This window comes from Triticum aestivum, chromosome 7A (assembly GCF_018294505.1).
Source record: "Triticum aestivum cultivar Chinese Spring chromosome 7A, IWGSC CS RefSeq v2.1, whole genome shotgun sequence".
In the NCBI taxonomy this organism is placed as follows: Eukaryota; Viridiplantae; Streptophyta; class Magnoliopsida; order Poales; family Poaceae; genus Triticum; species Triticum aestivum.
This window is the reverse complement of record NC_057812.1, coordinates 234,501,829-234,526,706: the sequence shown is the minus strand read 5'-3', so window position 1 is coordinate 234,526,706 and position 24,878 is coordinate 234,501,829.

The following is a 24,878-nucleotide window of genomic DNA, read 5'->3' as shown; positions in this document are numbered from 1 at the left end:
AAAGAAGATTACGCTGAATAGATCTCCACAAGAGAGGGGGAGAACTTTGTATTGAGATTCAAAGAGAGAGAAGAAGCCATCTAGCTACTAACTATGGACCCGAAGGTCTGAGGTAAACTACTCACACTTCATCGGAGAGGCTATGATGACGTAGAAGCCCTCCGTGATGATGGCCCTCTTCCGGCAGAGCTTCGGAATAGGCCCCAAGATGGGATCTCGTGGATACAGAAAGTTGCGGCGGTGGAATTAGGTTGTTGGCTCCTGTTCTGATCGTTTGGGGGTACGTGTGTATATATAGGAGGAAGAAGTATGCCGGAGGAGCAACGAGGGGCCCACGAGGCAGGGGGCGCGCCCCCCACCCTCGTGACTGCCTCTTTTGTTCCTTGGAGTAGGGTCCAAGTCTCTTGGATCACGTTTGGTGAGAAAATCACGTTCCCGAAGATTTTATTCCGTTTGGACTCCGTTTGATATTCCGTTTCTTCGAAACACTGAAACAGGCAAAAAACAACAATTTTGGGCTGGGCCTCCGGTTAATAGGTTAGTCCCAAAAATAATATAAAAGTGGAAAATAAAGCCCAATATAGTCCAAAACAGTAGATAATATAGCATGGAGCAATCAAAAATTATAGATACATTGGAGACGTATCACACACCAAGTCGTTCTTTCGCCAGGTTGGCACCGCCTCCGTGCGGCAAGGAGCTCCCCCGGGTTGGGCGGCGCCCAAGGCCGACCTCACCTTCAACTCGGGGGATCACCCCGTCACCATCGTCGTCTTGGGAGTGCTCCCAATGCTTTGCACGCCCACCATCTGCAGGGTAGCTGTCACCAAGGCCCTCATCAACTACAGCGCCGGCCTCAACGTGCTCTTTGTGGAGGCTTTTAGCCTTCTTCACATACCACTCGGATGGCTCTACCCCAACAAGCCCTTCTCCGGGGTCGGCGGCGGCTCCACCAGCCCCCTGGGGTAGATCCGCCTTCCCCTGACCTTCGGCACTCGCAACAACTACCGCACCAAGCTGATCGACTTCGACATCGCCTGCATTGTCCTTCCATACAACGCCATCCTCGGGTACCCGGCTCTGGCTCAGTTTATGGAGGCGACCCATCCGGCCTACAACCTCATGAAGATGCCCGGGAGCAAGGACGTCCTCATCGTAGTTGGAGACGCCAAGGAGGCTCTAGCGGCGCTCAAGTGTGCCCTCAAAACCGCCACGGCAACGCGGCCGGCCAACAGGCCACCCCAGGGGTTAAGGAGGCCGCGCCAGCAAGGAAGAAGTAGTTATTCATTCAAGATCGGGCCGAAACCAAGCAGGTGCCACTCGAGGAAGATGGGTCCTCAGGAGCCACCTTCACCATAGGCGCCAGCCTCAACCCGGATCAAGAGGATGCATTGGTGAGGTTCCTGCGTGCGAACAAGGATGTATTTGCGTGGGAACCCAAGCAACTAGTGGGGGTCCCCAGAGGGGTGATCGAGCATCACTTGAGGGTGTGCCCCAATGTGCGCCATGTGAAGCAGAAGGCACGGCAATAGTCCACAAAGAAGCAGTCCTTCATCGTCCAGGAAACCCGCAAGCTGGAGGCAGCAGGTGTCATTCGCGAGGTACAATACCCCAAGTGGCTGGCGAACTCCGTCGTCGTACCGAAGAAAGGCGGGAATGAGCGCATGTGTGTTGACTTCACCAACCTTAACAAGCCCTGTCCCCAAGACCCGTTCCCGCTCCCACGCATTGACCAGATTGTTGACTCCACTACCAAATGCGACCTGCTGTGCTTCCTGGACGCATTTTCAGGTTATCACCAGATCAAGATGGCAGTAGAGGATGTGGAGAAGACAGCCTTCCTGACCCCTTGTGGGGTGTACTGCTACACTTGCATGCCGTCCGGGCTGCACAACGCAGGCATGACCTTCCAACGGTTGATGCACATCGCCCTGGGTCAGTAGCTCGGGAGGAACGCTGAGGCCTACGTCGACGACATTGTGGTAAAGTCTCGGGAGGCAAGAACTTTGATTCAAGACCTGGAGGAGACCTTCACAAGCCTACGCCAGGTAGACCTGCGGCTCAACCCAGAGAAGTGCATGTTCGGTGTCCCCTCTGGCAAGCTGATAAGCTTCCTCGTGTCCCATAGGGTAATCGAGGCTAACCCGGAGAAGGTCAAGGCGATAGAAGACATGAGCCCACCACAAACTCTCAAGGAGATGTAGAAGCTTGCAGGCTGCGTGACCTCGCTGGGGCGCTTCATCTCCAAGCTGGGAGAGCGCACCCTACCATTCTTCAAGCTAATGAAGAAGAAGGGTCCGTTCGAGTGGACCCCGGAGGCTCACCAAGCATTTCAAGACCTCAAGAGATACCTGACCAGCCCTCCGGCGATGGTGGTGCCTCGCCCTCTCGAGCCCCTGGTGCTTTACCTTGCCGCCACTCCCTACTCCGCTAGCACAGCTCTAGTGGTGGTTCGGGAAGAGTGCCAGGCCAAGGGTCTGCCGCGCCCCTAGCTGGGGCGATACAAGACCCAGAGGGCACCGCAAAGGCTGCAATGATGTGCTACCTCTTGAGCACTGCGTTGGTTTTCCCTTGAAGAGGAAAGGGTGATGCAGCAAAGTAGCGTAAGTATTTCCCTCAGTTTTTGAGAACCAAGGTATCAATCCAGTAGGAGATCACGCTCAAGTCCCACGCACCTACACAAACAAATAAGAACCTCGCAACCAACGCGATAAAGGGGTTGTCAAGCCCTTCACGGTCACTTACGAGAGTGAGATCTGATAGATCTGATAAGATAACATTTTTGGTATTTTTATGATAAAGAGAAATAAAGATGCAAAGTAAAATAAACGTTAAAGGAAATAACTAAGTATTGGAAGATAGACCTGGGGGCCATAGGTTTCACTAGTGGCTTCTCTCAAGAGCATAAGTATTACGGTGGGTAAACGAATTACTGTCGAGCAATTGATAGAATTGAGCATAGTTATGAGAATATCTAGGTATGATCATGTATACAGGCATCACGTCCGCGACAAGTAGACCAAAATGATTCTGCATCTACTACTATTACTCCACACATCGACCGCTATCTAGCATGCATCTAGAGTATTAAGTTCATAAGAACAGAGTAATGCTTTAAGGAAGATGACATGATGTAGAGGGATAAACTCATGCAATATGATATAAACCCCATCTTTTTATCCTCGATGGCAACAATACAATACGTGTCGGTTCCCTTTCTGTCACTGGGATCGAGCACCACAAGATTGAACCCAAAGCTAAGCACTTCTTCCATTGCAATAAAGATCAATCTAGTAGGCCAAACCAAACTGATAATTCGAAGAGACTTGCAAAGAACCAATCATACATAAAAGAATTCAGAGGGGAATCAAATATTGTTCATAGATAATCTGGATCATAAACCCACAATTCATCGGATCTCGACAAACACACCACAAAAGAAGATTACATCGAATAGATCTCCAAGAAGATCGAGGAGAACTTTGTATTGAGATCCAAAGAGAGAGAGAGAGAGAGAGAGAGAGAGAGGAAGCCATCTAGCTAATAACTACGGACCCGTAGGTCTGAAGTAAACTACTCACACATCACCAGAGAGGCCATGGAGTTGATGTAGAGGCCCTCCGTGATCAATGCCCCCTCCGGCGGAGCTCCGGAAAAGGCCCCAAGATGGGATCTCTCGGGTACAGAAGGTTGCGACGGTGGAATTAGGTTTTCATGGTGCTCTTGGATGTTTGGGGGGTACGTGGATATATATAGGAGGAAGAAGTACATCGGTGGAGCAACAAGGGCCCACGAGGGTGGAGGGCGCGCCCAGGGGGGTAGACACGCCCCCTGCCTCGTGCCTTCCTCCCTTGTTTCTTGACGCCCACTCCAAGTCTCCTGGATCATGTTTGTTGATAAAATCACGTTCCTGAAGGTTTCATTCCGTTTGGACTCCGTTTGATATTCCTTTTCTTCGAAACCCTAAAATAGGCGAAAAAACAACAATTTGGGCTGGGCCTCCGGTCAGTAGGTTAGTCCCAAAAATGATATAAAAGTGTAAAGTAAAGCCCATTGACATCCAAAATAGATAATATAATAGCATGGAGCAATAAAAAATTATAGATACGTTGGAGACGTATCAAGCATCCCCAAGCATAATTCCTGCTCGTCCTCGAGTAGTTAAATGTTAAAATAATTTTTTTTGATGTGGAATGCTTTCTAACATATTTCTCAATGTAATTTTTTCTATTGTGGCATGAATGTTCAGATCCGAAAGATTCAAGATAAAAGTTTAATATTGACATAAAAATAATAATACTTCAAGCATACTAAGTAAGCAATCGTGTCTTCTTAAAATAACATGGCCAAAGAAAGTTATCCCTACAAAATCCTATAGTCTGGCTATGCTCTATCTTCACCACACAAAATATTTAAATCATGCACAACCCCGATGACAATCCAAGCAATTGTTTCATACTTTTGATGTTCTCAAACTTTTTCAATCTTCACGCAATATATGAGCGTGAGCCATGGATATATCACTATGGTGGAATAGAATGGTGGTTGTGGAGAAGACAAAAAGGAGAAGATAGTCTCACATCAACTAGGCATATCAACGGGCTACGGAGATGCCCATCAATAGATATCAATGTGAGTGAGTAGGGATTGCCATGCAACGGATGCACTAGAGCTATAAGTATATGAAAGCTCAACAAAAGAAACTAAGTGGGTGAGAATCCAACTTGCTTGCTCATGAAGACCTAGGACATTTTGAGGAAGCCCATCATTGGAATATACAAGCCAAGTTCTATAATGAAAAATTCCCACTAGTATATGAAAGTGATATCATAGGAGACTCTCTATATGAAGAACATGGTGCTACTTTGAAGCACAAGTGTGGAAAAAAGGATAGTAGCATTGTCCCTTCTCTCTTTTTCTATAATTTTTTTATTTGGGCCTTTTTTGGCCTCTTTTCTTTCTTTTTTTTCGTCTGGAGTCTCATCCCGACTTGTGGGGGAATCATAGTCTCCATCATCCTTTCCTCACTTGGGACAATGCTCTAATAATGATGATCATCACACTTTATTTACTTACTACACAAGAATTACAACTCAATACTTAGAAAAAAATATGACTCTATGTGAATGCCTCCAGCGGTGTACCGGGATGTGCAATGATGCATGAGTGACATGTATGAAAGAATTATGAACGGTGGCTTTGCCACAAATACGATGTCAACTACATGATCATGCAAGCAATATGACAATGATGAAGCGTGTCATAATAACGGAACGGTGGAAAGTTGCATGGCAATATATCTCGGAATGGATATGGAAATGCCATAATAGGTAGGTATGCTGGCTATTTTGAGGAAGGTATATGGTGGGTTTAAGGTACCGACGAAAGTTGCGCGATACTAGAGAGGCTAGCAATGGTGGAAGGGTGAGAGTGCGTATAATCCATGGACTCAACATTAGTCATAAAGAACTCACATACTTATTGCAAAAATCTATTAGTTATTGAAACAAAGTATTACGCACATGCTCCTAGGGGGATAGATTGTTAGGAAAAGACCATCGCTCGTCCCCGACCGCCACTCATAAGGAAGACAATCAATAAATAAATCATGCTCCGACTTCATCACATGAATGTTCACCATACGTGCATGCTACGGGAATCACAAACTTCAACACAAGTATTTCTCAAATTCACAACTACTCAACTAGCATGACTCTAATATCACCATCTCCTCATCTCAAGACAATTATCAAGTATCAAACTTCTCATAGTATTCAATGCACTTATATGAAAGTTTTTATATTATAGAAAATTTCCATGTAGTTCTAAAGGACTCTCAAAATAATATAACTGAAGCATGAGAGAACAATAGTTTCTATAAAACAAATCCACCACCGTGCTCTAAAAGATATAAGTGAAGCACTAGAGCAAAAACTATATAGCTCAAAAGATATAAGTGAAGCACATAGAGTATTCTAATAAATTTCAAATCATGTGAGTCTCTCTCAAAAGGTGTGTATAGAAAACTAAAAATAAAAGACTCAAATCATACAAGACGCTCCAAGCAAAACACATATCATGTGGTGAATAAAAATATAGCTCCAAGTAAAGTTACTGATAGACGAAGACGAAAGAGGGGATGCCTTTCGGGGCATCCCCAAGCTGAGGATTTTTGGTGTGCTTGAATTTTACCTTGGGGTGCCATGGGAATCCACAAGCTTAGGCTCTTGCCACTCTTTGTTCCATAATCCATCAAATCTTTACCCAAAACTTGAAAACTTCACAACACAAAACTCAAAATAGAAAATCTCGTGAGCTCCGTTAGCGAAAAAAAACAAAACACCATTTCAAGTTACTGTAATGAACTCATTCTTTATTTATATTGGTTTTAAACCTAATTTATTCCAACTTCCCTATGGTTTATAAACTCTTTTGCTAGCCATAGATTCATCAAAATAAGCAAACAACACAAGAAAAACAGAATATGTCAAAAACAGAACAGTCTATAGTAATCTGTAGCTAACGCAATTTCCGGAACCCCAAAAATTCTAAAATAAATTTTTGGACGTGAGTAATTTATATATTAATCATCTGCAAAAAGAATTAACTAAATATAACCTTCCAAATAAAAATGGCAGCGATTCTTGTGAGCGCTAAAGTTTCTGTTTTTTACAGCAAGATCAAAAGGACTTCCCCCAAGTCTTCCCAACAGTTCTACTTGGCACAAACACTAATTAAACACAAAAATGCAACCAAAAAAGTGGATACATAAATTATTTATTACTAAACAGGAACAAAAATCAAGGAATAAAAATAAAATTGGGTTGCCTCCCAACAAGCGCTATCGTTTAACGCCCCTAGATAGGCATAAAAGCGAAGATAGATCTAGGTATTGCCATCTTTGGTAGGCAATCCATAAGTGGCTCTCATAATATATTCATATAGTAATTTAATTTTATTTCTAGGAAAGTGTTCCATGCCCTTCCTTAACGGAAATTGGAATTTAATATTCCCTTCCTTCATATCAATAATTGCACCAATCGTTCTAAGGAAAGGTTTACCAAGAATAATAGGACATGAAGGATTGCAATCTATATCAAGAACAATGAAATCTACGAGCACATAGTTCCTATTTGCAACAATAAGAACATCATTAATTATTCCCATAGGTTTCTTAATAGTGGAATCCGCAAGGTGCAAGTTTAAAGAACAATCATCAAAATCATGGAAACCTAGCAAATCACACAAAGTTTTTGGAATCGTGGAAACACTAGCACCCAAATCACACAAAGCATAGAACTCATGATCTTTAATTTTAATTTTTATTGTAGGTTCCCACTCATCATAAAGTTTTCTAGGGATAGAAACTTCCAACTCAAGTTTTTCTTCATAAGATTGCATCAAAGCATCAACAATATGTTTAGTAAAAGCTTTATTTTGACTATAAGCATGAGGAGAATTTAGTACGAATTGCAACAAGGAAATACAATCTATCAAAGAGCAATTATCATAATTAAATTCCTTGAAATCAAAAATAGTGGGTTCATTGATATTTAAAGTTTTGACCTCTTCAATTCCACTTTTAACAATTTTAGCATCAAGATCTAAAGACTCTGAATTTTTGGAATGCCTTCTAGGTAAAGGTGGCTCATGTTCAGCCCCATCATTATCAAGGTTCATATTGCAAAACAAATATTTAATAGGGGACACATCAATAACTTTTAGATCTTCATCTTTATTATCACGAAAACTAGAATAACACGCTTTCACAAAGCAATCTTTCTTAGCACGCATCCTAGCGGTTCTTTCTTTGCACTCATCAATGGAAATTCTCATGGATTTGAGAGACTCATTGATCTCATTCTTAGGTGGAATAGATCTAAGTTTCAAAGAATCAACATCAAGAGAAATTCTATCAACGTTCCTAGCCAACTCATCAATCTTAAGCAAATTTTCTTCAATCAAAGCATTGAAACTCTTTTGCGAAGTAATAAATTCTTTAATACTAGATTCAAAATTAGAGGGAATCTTATTATAATTTCCATAGGAATTGTTGTAGGAATTACCATAATTATTAGAGGAATTACTAGGAAACGGCCTAGAATTAAAATTACCTCTATACGTGTTATTACCAAAATTGTTCCTACCAAAAAAATTCATATCCATAGATTCATTATTATTCTCAATCAAGGTAGACAAAGGCATATCATTAGGATCAGTAGGAGTACTCTTATTAGCAAACAATTTCATAATTTCATCCATCTTTCCACTCAAAACATTAATCTCTTCAATTGCATGCACTTTTTTATTAGTAGATCTTTCGGTGTGCCATTGAGAATAATTAACCATAATATTATCTAGGAGTTTAGTAGCTTCTCCTAAAGTGATTTCCATAAAAGTGCCTCCCGCGCCGAATCTAAAAGATTTCTAGAAGCAAAATTTAATCCGGCATAAAAGTTTTGTATAATCATCCAAAGATTCAGACCATGTGTAGGGCAATTGCGTATCATTAACTTCATCCTCTCCCAAGATTGTGCAACATGTTCAGGATCAAGTTGCTTAAAATTCATAATATCATTTCTAAGAGAGATGATCTTAGCGAGAGGAAAATACTTAGAGATAAAAGCATCTTTGCACTTATTCCATGAATCAATACTATTTTTAGGCAAAGACGAAAACCATGCTTTAGCACGATCTCTAAGCGAAAACGAAAATAGTTTCAATTTAACAATATCATTATCCACATCTTTCTTCTTTTGAGTATCACACAAATCAACAAAGTTGTTTAGATGGGTAGCGGCATTTTCACTAGGAAGGCCGGTGAATTGATCTTTCACGACAAGATTCAACAAAGCAGCATTAATTTCACACGATTCAACATCGGTAAGAGGAGCAATCGGAGTGCTAAGAAAATCACTGTTGTTGGTATTGGCAAAGTCACAAAATTTAGTATTATCTTGAGCCATCGTGACAAGCAAGCAATCCAACACACAAGCAAACAAGAAACGGGCAAAAAGAGGCAAATAGGGAAAGAGAAGGGGAACGGAGAGAGAGGGTGAATATAACGGCAAGGGTGAAGTGGTGGAGGGGAAAACGAGAGGCAAATGGCAAATAATGTAATGCGAGGGATAAGAGTTTGTGATGGGTACTTGGTATGTTTTGACTTGGTAACGGCGCCAGAAATGACTCGTTGTTGGGAGTCAAATCTTGACTTGACTTGGCGCGAATCTCCCCGGCAATGGCGCCAAAAATCCTTCTTGCTACCTCTTGAGCACTGCGTTGGTTTTCCCTTGAAGAGGAAAGGGTGATGCAGCAAAGTAGCGTAAGTATTTCCCTCAGTTTTTGAGAACCAAGGTATCAATCCAGTAGGAGATCACGCTCAAGTCCCACGCACCTACACAAACAAATAAGAACCTCGCCACAAACGCGATAAAGGGGTTGTCAAGCCCTTCACGGTCACTTACGAGAGTGAGATCTGATAGATATGATAAGATAATATTTTTGGTATTTTTACTATAAAGAGAAATAAAGATGCAAAGTAAAATAAACGGCAAAGGAAATAACTAAGTATTGGAAGATTAATATGATGAAAGATAGACCCGGGGGCCATAGGTTTCACTAGTGGCTTCTCTAGTTGGTACATGAGCTATTCGAGCATACAAAACAAAATGTTTATTTGAAGGATTAGAGTTTGGCACATACAAATTTATTTGGAACGGCAGGTAGATACTGTATATAGGTAGGTATGGTGGACTCATATGGAACAACTTTGGGGTTTATGTAATTGGATGCACAAGCAGTATTCCCGCTTAGTACAAGTGAAGGCTAGAAAAAGACTGGGAAGCGGCCAGCTAGAGAGCAACAACAGTCATGAACATGCATTAAAATTAATCAACACCGAACGCAAGCATGAGTAGAATATAATTCACCATGAACACAAATATCGTAGAGGCTATGTTGATTTTTTTTGAGCATGAGGCTATGTTGATTTTGTTTCAACTACATGCGTGGACATGTGCCAAGTCAAGCCACTCGAATCGTTCAGAGGATACCACCCTATCATACCACATCACAACCATTTTAATAATGTGTTGGCACGCAAGGTAAACCATTATAAGCTCCTAGCTAATTAAGCATGACATAAGCAACTATAATCTCTAATTGTCATTGCAAATATGTTTCTTTCATAATAGGCTGAATCAGGAACGATGAACTAATCATATTTACAAAAACAAGAGAGGTCGAGTTCATACAAGCTTTTCTCATCTTAATAAGTTCATCATATAATCATCATTATTGCCTTTCACTTGCACGACCGAATAGTGTGGATAATAATAATAGTGCACGTGCATTGGACTAAGCTGGAATTTGCAAGCATTCAATTCAAGAGAGAAGACAAGGTAATATGGGCTCTTTGTTAGATCAACAATAATGCATATAAGAGCCACTCAACATTTTAATTATGGTCTTCTCCTCTCGACCCCCAAAGAAAAGAAAAGAAACAAAATTATTTACACGGGAAAGCTCCCAACAAGCAAAAGAAGAACAAGAAATCTTTTTGGGTTTTCTTTTAATTATTACTACCACAACATGAAAAGTAAACTAGCTAAAAGCTACAACTATTTTTTTTGTTTTTCTTAAGGTTTATCAAACACACAAGAAGAAAGCTTAAAAAGAAAATAAACAAGCATGGATATTACAATGAAAAAGTATGAGCACCGACAACTAGCATGAGTGTGTGAGCATGAATGTAATGTCGGTGAGAAATACGTACTCCCCCAAGCTTAGGCTTTTGGCCTAAGTTGGTCTACAGCCACGGCTGGCCTGGCGGATATCCAAAGTTGTGGTTGGGGTCGTACTGTGATCCGTACTCCTCTTATACTCGTTCGCCTCCTCCCGGGTTATAACATGTCTCCCCTTTGCCTGAAAGTCAAAGAAAGCGGGAGCATGGAGAGCGACGTGATAGGTGTGTCGTCTTTCAAAGACTAGTCGGTACTGGAGGGAATGGTCGTTCCTCTCAACAAACTGATGACGAACCATAGCATCATAATTTAGATAATAAGGAGGCAACTCAATATCGTCTCAATGTATGGGTATCTTAAGAAAGTTAGCTATACGAGTTGCATAAATTCCACCAAAGAGATCTCCATGAATACTATTACTATGCAACCTACATGCAACAATAGCCCCCAAGTTGTATTGTTTAGCTCCTAAAACAGTGATCTTGAGAACGCTAAGATCAGGTACACACATGTGACATGCTTCATCTTTACCATTTATGCACCTTCCTATGAAGAGAGCAAAATAATGTATAGTGGGAAAATGAATGCTCCCTATGGTGGCTTGTGTTACATCTCTAGATTCCCCCACGGTTATACTAGCAAGAAAATCTCTATATTTAGATTTGCGAGGTTCACAAACATTACCCCACTGTGGGAGTTTACAAGCAGTGTTAAAATCTTCTAAGTCCATGGTATAAGATTTATCATAAAGATCAAACAGTACAGTTTGAGAATTGTGTGATGATGAAAATTCAGACCTTCTCACAAAGGAATCAGTGAGGTAGTGGTACTGACGGCACTTATCTGCCATGAAGCTCTCAAGATCGGCATTATGCACATATGCTTCAAATTCCTCCTTGATTCCTGCTTGGACCATGAAATCATCTGACGGCCATTCACAAGGCCGCACTTGAGCGTCCCTCGGTGGTTCATCGTCCGCATCGCGTATTGCGGGTCTGGGTCTTTGCTTCCTTGAAGAACCACCTTGGTACATTTTCCTAAACATATTTCTTCCTCTGAAAAATTTCTGAAATTTTTAGTAACTCAAAATAAAAGTGAACCAAACTCAACAAAATTGATAGCAACTACTCCTACAAGTGCCTAGAGGCAATATCATGCATTAAAACTACTTTTGACCATATAAATTTGACATGCAAGCTCAAGAATAGGGTCACCTAAGAAGCAAAAATTTGCAATGAATAAAGTAATAGAACAAAAACTAATTGGACCATTGGAGGAGTCACATACCAAAGAACAATCCCCCGAAGCAATTTTGTGAATGGAGCTTTGAGCTAGGAGATCGAAAATGGCAGCAAGATGAGCTAGAACTCGTGCTTGAGCTGGTTGGTGATTTTTTTGGGAGGAAGAAGGAGTGTGTGGTGGTTGGAATAAGTGGAGGGGACCCACATGGGGTCCACAAGGCAGGGGCACGCCCGGGACCCTCGTGGCTAGGTGCTTTCTCCCCCTGGTGTGTTCTCAGTGCTAGATATTCTCAAATATTCTAGAAAAAATCATATTTAATTTTCAGGGCATTTGGAGAACTTTTATTTTTGGGGTATTTTTTATTGCATGGATAATTTAGAAAAGAGAAGAAAATGCTATTTTTGCTTTATTTAATATAAATAACAGAAAGTAAAAGGAGGGTACAGAGAGTTGTGCTTTCTAACTCCATCCATCTCATGCTCATCAAAAGGAATCCACTAACAAGGTTGATCAGGTCTTGTTAACAAACTCAATCCAAACTGCATGAAACCGGAGAAATTTCGAATAACACTAGGTTACCTCAACGGGGATATGCACATCCCCAACAATAAGAATATCATATTTCTTCTTGACAGTAGGAAGAGGAAATTCAAAACCTCCAAAAAATAATCGATGAAAATTTTCCAATAGAATTGATACTGTGGACTTGAGGTTGTTTCCTCGGAAAGTGTACCGTATGATCATTACCATTAACATGAAAAGTGAAATTGCCTTTGGTGCAATCAATAACAGCCCCTACAGTATTCAAGAATGGTCTTCCAAGAATAATGGACATACTATCATCCTCGGGAATATCAAGAATAACAATGTCCGTTAGAATAGTAACGTTTGCAACCACAATAGGCACATCCTCACAAATACCGACAGGTATAGTAGTTGATTTGTCGGCCATTTGCAAAGATATTTCAATAGGTGTCAACTTATTCAAATCAAGTCTACGATATAAAGAGAGAGGCATAACACTAACACCGGCTCTAAGATCACATAAAGCAGTTTTTAACATAGTTTCTTTTAATAGAGCATGGTATAGTTGGTACTCCTGGATCTCCCAGTTTCTTTGGTATTCCACCCTTAAAAGTATAATTAGCAAGCATGGTGCAAATTTCAGCTTCCGGTATCTTTCTCTTATTTGTAACAATATCCTTCATATATTTAGCATAAGGATTCATTTTAAGCATATCAGTCAAACGCATACGCAAAAAGATAGGTCTAATGATTTCAGCAAAGCGCTCAAAATCCTCATCATCCTTTTTCTTGGATGGTTTAGGAGGAAAAGGCATGGGTTTATGAACCCATGGTTCTCTTTCTTTACCGTGCTTCCTAGCAACAAAGTCTCTCTTATCATAATGTTGATTCTTTGATTGTGGGTTATCAAGATCAACAGCAGGTTCAATCTCTACATCATTATCATTGCTAGGTTGAGCATCAACATGAACATCATCATTAAAATTATCACTAGGTTCATGTTCATTACCAAATTGTGTTTCAGCATCAGAGATAGAAATATCATTGGGATTCTCAGGTGTGTCTACAACAGGTTCACTAGAAGCATGCAAAGTCCTATCATTTTTCTATTTCTTCCTCTTAGAAGGACTGGGTGCATCAACGTTATTTCTCTGAGAATCTTGCTCAATTCTCTTAGGATGGCCCTCAGGATACAAAGGTTCCTGAGTCATTTTACCACCTCTAGTCATAACTCTAACATCATTATCATTCTTATTGTTTAATTCATTGAGCAAATCATTTTGAGCTTTAGTACTTGTTCTACTTGAGTGGTAACCATAGAAGCATGTTTACTAATAAGTTTAAGTTCACCTTTAACACTAGCCATATAATCACTCAAGTGTTCAATCATATAAGCATTGCATTTCAGTTGTCTACCAAAATAAGCATTAAAATCTTCTTGCTTAACCATAAAGTTATCAAATTCATCCAAACATTGGCTAGCAAACTTAGCAGGAGGGATTTCAGCTTTATCATATCTATAGAGAGAATTTACCTTTACTACCTGTGTCTGGTTATCAAGACTGTGTGTTTCTTCAATTGGTAATGAATTAAGACCATGTATTTCTTCAATAGGAGGTAAATTCTTAACATCTTCAGCTTTTATACCTTTTTCTTTCATAGATTTATTTGCCTCTTGCATATGTTCAGGATTGAGAAATAGAATATCCCTTTTCTTCGGAGTTGGCTTAGGAGTTGGTTCAGGAAGTGTCCAATTATTTTCATTAGTCAACATATTATTCAATAGCAATTCAGTTTGATCAACAGTTCTTTCCCTGAAAACACAACCAGCACAACTATCCAGGTAATCTCTGGAAGCATCGGTTAGTCCATTATAAAAGATATCAAGTATTTCATTTTTCTTGAGAGGATGATCACGCAAAGCATTAAGTAATTGGAGAAGCCTCCCCAAGCTTGTGGGAGACTCTCTTCTTCAATTTGCACAAAATTATATATTTCCCTTAAAGCAGCTTGTTTTTATGAGCGGGGAAATATTAAGCAGAGAAGTAATAAATCATATCCTAAGGACTACGCACGCAACCAGGATCAAGAGAATTAAACCATATCTTAGCATCACCCTTTAATGAGAACAAAAATAATTTAAGGATATAATAGTAGCAAGTTTTCTCATCATTAGTAAACAGGGTAGCTATATCATTTAATTTAGGAAGATGTGCCACAACAGTTTCAGATTCATAGTCATAGAAAGGATCAGATTCAACCAAAGTAATTAACTCAGGATTGACAGAGAAATCATAATCCTTATCAGTAATAAAGATAGGTGAAGTAGCATAAGCAGGATCATATTTCATTCTAGCATTCAGAGATTTTTTTCTTTAGCTTAGCTAATAGTTTCTTAAGATCACTTCTATCATTGCAGGCAAGAAAGTCTTTAGCAGTTTCTTCATCCATAACATAACCCTCAGGCACAACAGGCAATTCATATCTAGGGGAGAATCTTCATCATCACTTTCAACAATATTATCAGTTTCAATAATTTCATTCTCTCTAGCCCTAGCAAGTTGTTCCTCAAGAAATTCACCAAGTGGCACAGTAGTATCAAGCATAGAAGTAGTTTCATCAAAAGTATCATGCATAGCAGAAGTGGCATCATCAATAAAATGCGACATATCAGAATTAATAGCAGAAGCAGGTTTAGGTGTCGCAAGCTTACTCAAAATAGAAGGTGAATCAAGTGCAGAGAATTCATAATCTTTATCACGAACACATATAGGTGAAGTAGAAAAAGCAGGGTCGGGTCTCATTCTATCTCTAAGTGATTCTTTGTTCCATTTAATTAATAACCTCATAAGCTCATATCTATCTTTGCAAGCGAAAATAGCAGCAGAAGATTCTCTATCAAAAAGATAACCTTTAGGAATAACAGGCATGTTTTCATCATCACTATCATCATCGTATTCAGATTCAATAATTTCTTTTTCTCTAGCCCTAGCAATTTGTTCATCAAGAAATTCACCAAGGGGCATAGTAGTATCAGACATAGAAGCAGTTTCATTATAAGTATCATGCATAGCAGAAGTGGCATCATCAATAACATGCGACATATCAGAACGAATAGCAGAAGTAGGTGTAGGTGTCGCAAACTTACTCATAACAGAAGGTGAATCAAGTGCAGAGCTAGATGGCAGTTCCTTACCTCCCCTCATAGTTGAGGGATAGATCTTGGTTTTTGGATCTCTCAAGTTCTTCATAGTGTCCAGCAGATATAAATCCCAAGTGACTCAAAGAATAGAGCTATGCTCCCCGGCAACAGCGCCAGAAATTTGTCTTGATAACCCACAAGTATAGGGGATCGCAACAGCTTTTGAGGGTAGAGTATTCAACCCAAATTTATTGATTCGACACAAGGGGAGCCAAAGAATATTCTCAAGTATTAGTAGCTGAGTTGTCAATTCGACCACACCTGGAAACTTAGTATCTACAGCAAAGTGTTTAGTAGCAAAGTAATATTTTGGTATTTTGGTATTTTGGTATTTTGTAGTGATTGTAACAGTAGCAGCGGAAAAGTAAATAAGTGTAAACCAGTATATGGAAAACTCGTAGGCACCGGATCAGTGATGGATAATTATGCCGGATGCGGTTCATCATGTAACAGTCATAACATAGGGTGACACAGAACTAGCTCCAATTCGTCAATGTAATGTAGGCATGTATTCCGTATATAGTCATACATGCTTATGGAAAAGAACTTGCATGACATGTTTTGTCCTACCCTCCCGTGGCAGCGGGGTCCTATTGGAAACTTAGGGATATCAAGGCCTCCTTTTAATAGAGAACCGGAACAAAGCATTAGCACATAGTGAATACATGAACTCCTCAAACTATGGTCATCACAGGGAGTGGTCCCGATTATTGTCACTTCGGGGTTGCCGGATCATAACACATAGTAGGTGACTATAGACTTGCAAGATAGGATCTAGAACTCACATATATTCATGAAAACATAATAGGTTCAGATTTGAAATCACGGCACTCGGGCCCTAGTGACAAGCATTAAGCATAGCAAAGTCATAGCAACATCAATCTCAGAACATAGTGGACACTAGGGATCAAACCCTAACAAAACTAACTCGATTACATGATAAATCTCATCCAACCCATCACCGTCCAGCAAGCCTACGATGGAATTACTCACGCACGGCGGTGAGCATCATGAAATTGGTGATGGAGGATGGTTGATGATGATGACGGCGACAGCGACAAATCCCCCTCTTCGGAGCCCTGAATGGACTCCCGATCAGCCCTCCCGAGAGGTTTTAGGGCTTGGCGGCGGCTCCGCATCGTAAAACGCGATGATTTCTTCTCCTTGATTTTTTTTCTCTTCGAAAGCAAATATATAGAGTTGGAGTTGGCGTCGGAGGGTCTCCAGGGGGCCCACGAGGTAGGGGGGCGCGCCCTAGGGGGGCACCCTCGTGAGAAGGGTGTGGTCCCCCTGGTCTTCATATTTGGCGAGCATTTTTTTATTTTTTCTAAGACCTCCCGTGGAGTTTCAGGTCATTCCGAGAATATTTGTTTTCTGCACATAAAACAACATCATGGCAATTCTGCTGAAAACAATGTCAGTCCGGGTTAGTTCCATTCAAATCATACAAATTAGAGTCCAAAACAAGGGCAAAAGTGTTTGGAAAAGTAGATACGACGGAGACGTATCAACTCCCCCAAGCTTAAACCCTTGTTTGTCCTCAAGCAATTCAGTTGTCAAACTGAAAGAAAGAAAGAAAAACTTTTACAAACTTTGTTTGCTCTTGTTGTTGTAACTATGTCAAGCTAGCATTCAAGTTTTCAGCATATTTCATAACTAACCACATTTGCAATAATTTTCAGGTCTCATAATCACTCGTATCAATAGCATAATAGACTAGCAAGTCATAATAATAAATCTCGGATGACAACACTTTCTCAAAACAACCATAATATGATATAACAAGATGGTATCTCGCTAGCCCTTTCTGAGACTGCAAAACATAAATGCAGAGCACCTTTAAAGATCAAGGACTGACTAGACATTGTAATTCATGGTAAAAGAGATCCAATCATAGTCATACCCAACATAAATTAATAGTGATGAATGCAAATGACAGCTGTGCTCTCCAGCTAGTGCTTTTTAATAAGAGGGTGATGACTCAACATAAAAGTAAATGGATAGGCCCTTTGCAGAGGGAAGCAGGGATTTGTAGAGGTTCTAGAGCTCGGTTTTGAAATAGAGATAAATTGTATTTTGAGATATATACTTTCATTGTCAATGTAACAACTAAGAGATGGCGATATCTTCCATGCTAAACACATTATAGGCGGTTCCCAAACAGAATGGTAAAGTTTATACCCCCCCTCCACCAACAGGCATCAATCCATGACTTGCTCGAAACAATGAGTGCCTCCAACATACATCAGGTCCTAGGGGGAGTTTTGTTTGCAATTAATTTTGATTTAGTTTGCATAAAGCATGGGACTGGGCATCCCGATGACCAGCCATTTTCTCGTGAGTGAGGAGCGGAGTCCACTCCTCTTGAGAATAACCCGCCTAACACGGAAGATAAGGACAACCTTTGTTGATACATGAGCTATTCGAGCATACAAAACAGAATGTTTATTTGAAGGTTTAGAGTTTGGCACATACAAATTTACTTGGAATGGCAGGTAGATATCGCATATAGGAAGGTATAGTGGACTCATCTGAAATAACTTTGGGGTTTAAGGGATTGGATGCACAAGCAGTATTCCCGCTTAGTACAGGTGAAGGCTAGCAAAAGACTGGGAAGCGACCAACTAGAGAGCGATAACAACCATGTACATGCATTAAAATTAATAAATATTGGATGCAAGCATGAGTAGGATATAATCCACCATGAACATAAATATCATGAAGGCTATGTTGATTTGTTTCAACTATATGCGTGAACATGTGCAAAGTCAAGTCACTTAAATCATTCAAAGGAGGATATCACCCCATCATACCACATCATAACCATCTTAATAGCATGTTGGCACACAAGGTAAATCATTATAACTCACAGCTAATCAAGCATGGCACAAGCAACTCTGATCTCTAATTGTCATTGCAAACATGTTTATTCATAATAAGCTGAATCAAGAACGCGGGACTCATCATATTTACAAAAACAAAAGAGGTAGAGTTCATACCAACTTTTCTCATCTCAGTCAGTCCATCATATATCATCATAATTGCATTTCACTTGCATGACCGAACGGTGTGAATAATAATAAGAGTGCACGTGCATTGGACTAAGCTGGAATCTGCGAGCATTCAATAAACAGGAGAAGACAAGGCAATATGGGCTCTTTGGTTAATTCAACAATAATGCATATAAGAGCCACTTTAACAATTGAATTATGGTCTTCTCCTACTGACCCCCAAAGAAAAGAAAAGAAATAAAACTATTTACACGGGAAAGCTCCCAACAAGCAAAAGAAGAACGGGAAATATTTTTGGGTTTTCTTTTTAATTATTACTACTACAGCAGAAAAATAAACTACTACTAATTTTTTTTGTTTTTCTTAAGGTTTATTAAACACACGAGAAGAAAGCAGGAAAAAGGAAATAAACTAGCATGGATATTACAGTGAAAAAGTATGAGCACCGACATCTAGCAATGAGTGTGTGTGAACATAAATGTAATGTCGGTGAGAAATATGTACTCCCCCAAGCTTAGGCTTTTGGCCTAAGTTGGTCTATGGCCACGGCTGGCCTGGCGGATATCCATAATAATAGTTGTTGGGGTCGTACTATGATGAGGAGGAATAGTTGGGATCATATTGTGATGAAGAAGAAGACTCTGACTGCCACTGGCTGACAGTCATCTCTGGATCCCAAGAATAAACAGGTTGTCGTGGAGGCTCATCGTGTGGTTCCTGTTTTGGCTCCTTGGTAGGTGCGGGGTTCCGGTAGGCATGAATAGCCGTCAAGGAACAAGGTACGTGCCTGCAGTCAAATCAAACAAAGAAGGAGCGGGCAAGGTTCTTGTAATGCGGGAGGAAAGGAAAGGACAGGCAAAAGAGACTCCTACAGCGCGGATGCTCACTAGGATCGGCCCCTCGGACTCAACCGGAGCCCTCCTCACGCTTCACTAGGGCGCGATGATGGGATGACCTGCCACCGTCCTCGTAGTGAGCCCGGCGATGTGGCGACTGGTCATAGCCGCCACTGCTGGAGCTTTCGCCGGAGGAGGAGCTGCCGTTGCCGAATGAGCCGCGACAGTCGCCGGGGGCGAACCCACCCTCGTCCTCGTAACGGTCATTGCCATGGCCGAGCACTCCGTCACTCTCGCTGTGTTCAGGGCAGCACCCAGCGTGGCGACCATCTTCCCCAAACACCCTCACGAAGAGGGTCGCGGCACCGTCGTACTTGAAGTGGAGGGTGCACCGCCTACCCAGACCGCGCGCGGCGGCAGGCGTCTACCTGCCGCGGGACAGGGCTACGTTGCCCATGATGGAGACCTCCACCGCGACCCACGAAGCCTTGCTGCAGCAGCCGTCGGCCTGCAGCCAGAGGCCACCAGGAGCCATGGCCGGCAGCTCGCCGGCAAAGGAGCACGGAAGCTGAAGCCAGGTGCAGTCCGGGTTCTCTGACCACACGACGAACTCCGGCAGCACCTCCGTTGAGTGGAAGCGCGGCCGGGGAGGCCGGGCGACCATGGCGCGCCTCCCTTCGTGGGCGGGACTTCTGCATCTCGGGCGACTCCTGTCGCAGGAGGAGGTGCCGCCACGGACGTCACGAATGGTGCCGGACCCCAAAGAAGTTCTTCTGTGCCCATGAGGGACCACAGCGGGGGTTGCCGCGTGCTTGCGGGGGTGGCCACGACCCCGCTTGGGCGGTAATGGAGAATTATGTCGGATGCGATAGATCATGTAACAATCATAACATAGGATGACACAGAACTAGCTCCAGTTCATCAATGTAATGTAGGCATGTATTCTGAATATAGTCATACGTGCTTATGGAAAATAACTTGCATGTCATCTTTTGTCCTACCCTCCCGTGCCAGCGGGGTACTAATGGAAACTAAGGGATATTAAGGCCTCCTTTGAATAGAGAACCGGAACAAAGCATTAGCACATAGTGAATACATGAACTCCTCAAACTACGGTCATCACCGATAAGTATCCCGATTATTGTCACCTCGGGGTTAACGGATCATAACGCATAATAGGTGACTATAGACTTGCAAGATAGGATCAAGAACTCTCATATATTGATGAAAACATAATAGGTTCAGATCTGAAATCATGGCACTCGGGCCCTAGTGACAAGCATTAAGCATAGCAAAGTCATAGCAACATCAATCTCAGAACATAGTGGATACTAGGGATCAAACCCTAACAAAACTAACTCGATTACATGATAAATTGCATCCAACCCATCACCGTCCAGCAAGCCTACGATGGAATTACTCACGCACGGCGATGAGCATCATGGAATTGGTGATGGAGGAAGGTTGATGATGACGATGGCGACATATTCCCCTCTCTGGAGCCCCGAACAGACTCCAGATCAGCCTTCCCGAGAGAGTTTAGGGCTTGGCGGCAGCTCCATATCATAAAACGCGATGAATCCTTCTCTCTGATTTTTTCTACCCGAACACGAATATATGGAGTTGGAGTTGAGGTCGGTGGACCGTCAGGGGGCCCACGAGGCAGGGGGCGCGCCCAGGGGGGTAGGCGCACCCCCACCCTCGTGGACACGGTGTGGGCCCCCTGACGTGGATTCTTCTTCCATTATTTTTTATATATTCCAAAAATAATCTCCGTTGATTTCAGATCATTCCAAGAACTTTTATTTTTGCACAAAAATAACACCATGGCAATTCTGCTAAAAACAACGTCAGTCCAGGTTAGTTCCATTCAAATCATGCAAGGTAGAGTCCAAAACAAGGGTAAAAGTGTTTGGAAAAGTAGATACTACGGAGACGTATCATGCCTCACCATCAATGGCGACTCTCAGCTCCTCGTCAACTTCTCCAACAAGGTGTACAATCCAAAGGACGAGCACATGGAGGCATACCTCGCGGAGGTATGCAAAATGGAGAAGCAATTCTTGGGCCTAGAACTACAACATGTGCCCCGCAGCACAAACAAGGAAGCAAACGATATCGCCAAGAGGGCGTCAAGGCAACAGCCCCAGGAGCCTGGCGTTTTCGAGGAGCGGCTCTTTAAGCCTTCAGCGACCCCTCTGGCTGCGGAGCCTACGCTTCCTCAGGAGGAGCTCCCCCCACCACCAACCTCAGGAGCTCCCGCCTGTGGCCCTACCTCAGGAGCATGACTGCTCCTTACGCTGGAGACTCAAGAGGGGTGTTGGACTGAAGAATTCAAGACGTACCTGCTTCAGGGGACGCTGTTGGAGAAAGAGGAGGACGCGGAGCGCGTGGCCCAGCAGGCTACGGCATATTGCATCCAGGACGGTGAGCTATACAAAAAATGACCAAGTGATGTTTCTTTGCGATGCATCTCCAGGAAGCAGGGGAGCGAGCTGCTAGCTGACATTAACGGCGGGGACTGCGGGAATCACTCGTCGTCGTGCACCCTGGTTGGCAAGGCGTTCTGCAGCGGGTTCTACTGGCCCACGACACTCAATGACGCAGCCGAGCTGGTAAGGTCTTGCAAGGCCTGCCAGTTCCATGCCAAGCAAATCCACCAGCCGGCCCAGGTCCTCCAAACTATCCCACTCACGTGGTCGTTCATGGTCTGGGGGCTGGATATCCTGGGTCCTTCCCTCGAGCGCCCGGGGGCTACCGCTACCTGTACGTCGCCATCGACAAGTTCACCAAGTGGGCAGAGGTGGAAGCCGTCCGCACCATCCCAGCTAGGTCGGCAATTAAGTTCATCAAGGGCCTCATGAGCCGGTTTGGGGTCCCTAACCGCATCATCATCGACAACGGCTCGCAGTTCACTAGCAATCTCTTCAAGACATATTGTGCTAACCTTGGAACGCAGATTTGCTACGCTTCGGTGGCACACTCCAGGAGCAATGGCCAAGCCGAGCGCGCCAACGCAGAGGTCTTGAGAGGCCTCAAGACCAGGACCTTCAAGAAGAAGCTCGATGCATGCGGCAGGGGCTGGCATGATGAGCTCCAGTCCGTGATGTGGCCCATCCGCACCATCGCCACCAAGCCAACAGGTGAGACCCCGTTCTTCCTCGTCTACGGAGCAGAAGCGGTTCTCCCTCACGAGGTCAAGCATCAGTCCGCAAGGGTCCTGGCATTTGACGAGGCATGTTGGGATGCCATGCGGGGGATGGACCTCGTGCTGGGGGAGGAGCGCCGCCTTCAAGCCTCGCTCCAGGCGGCGAGATACCAGCAGGCGTTGCGATGGTACCACTGCCGCAACGTCCGCTCTAGGACGCTCGAGGTGGGCGATCTCGTCCTGAGGTGGGTGCTCTCCAGGGAAGGGCTGCATAGGCTCTCGCCCATGTGGGAGGGCCCGTTTAGGATTGCCCACGTCTCCAGGCCTGACGCCGCACACCTGGAGATGCAGGACGAGACCCCCATCCAGAGTGCCTGGAACATCCAGCACCTCTAGAAGTTCTACCCATGAAGCAAGGCCCAGTGCCTGTGAAGGTCTCTGCTCGTGACACTCTCACGTAATAATGAGTGGGGCTGTACATGCCCCGGAGTCTTCGGAGTGCCGCCCTCGGGCCTCGAGGGCTCCCTCCCACGTCCTAGTGGCAGCACTTAGGTCTGCGCTGGTGAGAAGACTAGACTAGGTGCCGAACGCGGCTGTTCATTTGCTTTCTGTAGTTGGTTTGCCCCCCTTTTATGGAATTTGGAGTTCTAGCATTTCTCGATTGCTCGGTTGAACCCTTTCTTTTTCTCTACTTCTTCGCTCGGTTCTTTGTTTTGCGCCAGGGAAGGCGGCAGTTGCTCGACGATCTCCCTCGCGTGCCTCGCATGGGGGCTGGGCAGGTGTGTGCATGCGCTGGGCTAACCTAAGCCACAGACACGCCTCCCCTAAGCCCTGCCGCTCTAGAGCTTCGGCTCCCCTGACCTTTGCGAGGCACCCTCAGTTGAGCTCGCGGTTGGCGCACCCCTCTAAGTCCGTGCCCCACGGGTACTGCGACATGGTGCGCTAGGACATGATCATGAGGCCTCGCGCAAGGAAGGACAAGGCACCCGACGGATGTCCTAACAATTTTTGCAACTTTGTGACGCCTCCTGAGGTCGATAGCTCCCGAGGCAGCAACAAGGAGGGCTCACCAGGTGCGAGAGGGCACACCCTCGCGAGACAGGAAACTACCCTGGGCGCATCCAACTAAGTTATCCCTCTTTGTCTACATGAAGCACAAACGCCATAACACAACACATGAACAATAAACATAGCACAAAGCAGCATAAACACTATGGTTCATTACACGCCCTCGTAGGGCCCCATACTTGTTTCTTGTAATGCGGGAGGAAAGGAAAGGACAGGCAAAAGAGACTCCTACAGCGCGGATGCTCACTAGGATCGGCCCCCCGGACTCAACCGGATCCCTCCTCGCGCTTCACTGGGGCGCGATGATGGGATGACCCGCCACCGTCCTCGTAGCGAGCCCGGCGACGTGGTGACTAGTCGTAGCCTCCACTGCTGGAGCTTTCGCCAGAGGAGGAGCTGCCGTTGCCGAATGAGCCGCGACAGCCGCTGGGGGCGAACCCACCCTCGTCCTCGTAACGGTCATTGCCATGGCCGAGCACTCCGTCACTCTCACTGTGTTCAGGGCAGCACCCAGTGTGGTGACCGTCTTCCCCAAACACCCTCATGAAGAGGGTCGCGGCACCGTCGTACTTGAAGTGGAGGGTGCACCGCCTACCCAGACCGTGCACGCGGGCAGGTGTTTGCCTGCCGCGGGACAAGGCTATGTTGCCCACGATGGAGACCTCCACCGCGACCCACGAAGCCTTGCTGCAGCAGCCGTCGGCCTGCAGCCAAAGGCCGCCAGGACCCATGGCCGGCAGCTCACCGGCAAAGGAGCACGGATGCTGAAGCCAGGTGCCAGCCGGGTTCTCTGACCACACGACAAACTCTGGCAGCACCTCCGTTGAGTGGAAGCGCGGCCGGGGAGGCCGGGCGACCATGGCGCGCCCCCCTTCGTGGGTGGGACTTCCGCATCTCGGGTGACTCCCGTCGCGGGAGGAGATGCCGCCGCGGCCGTCAGGAATGGCGCCGGACCCCAAAGAAGTTCTACTGTGCCCATGAGGGACCACAGCGGGGGTTGCCGCGTGCTTGCAGGGGTGGCCACGACCCCGCTTGGGCGCCTTCCCCTTCTCCGTGGTCGTGAATCTCTTCATCGGTGCCATGGGTGTCGCAGCAGGACGGCGG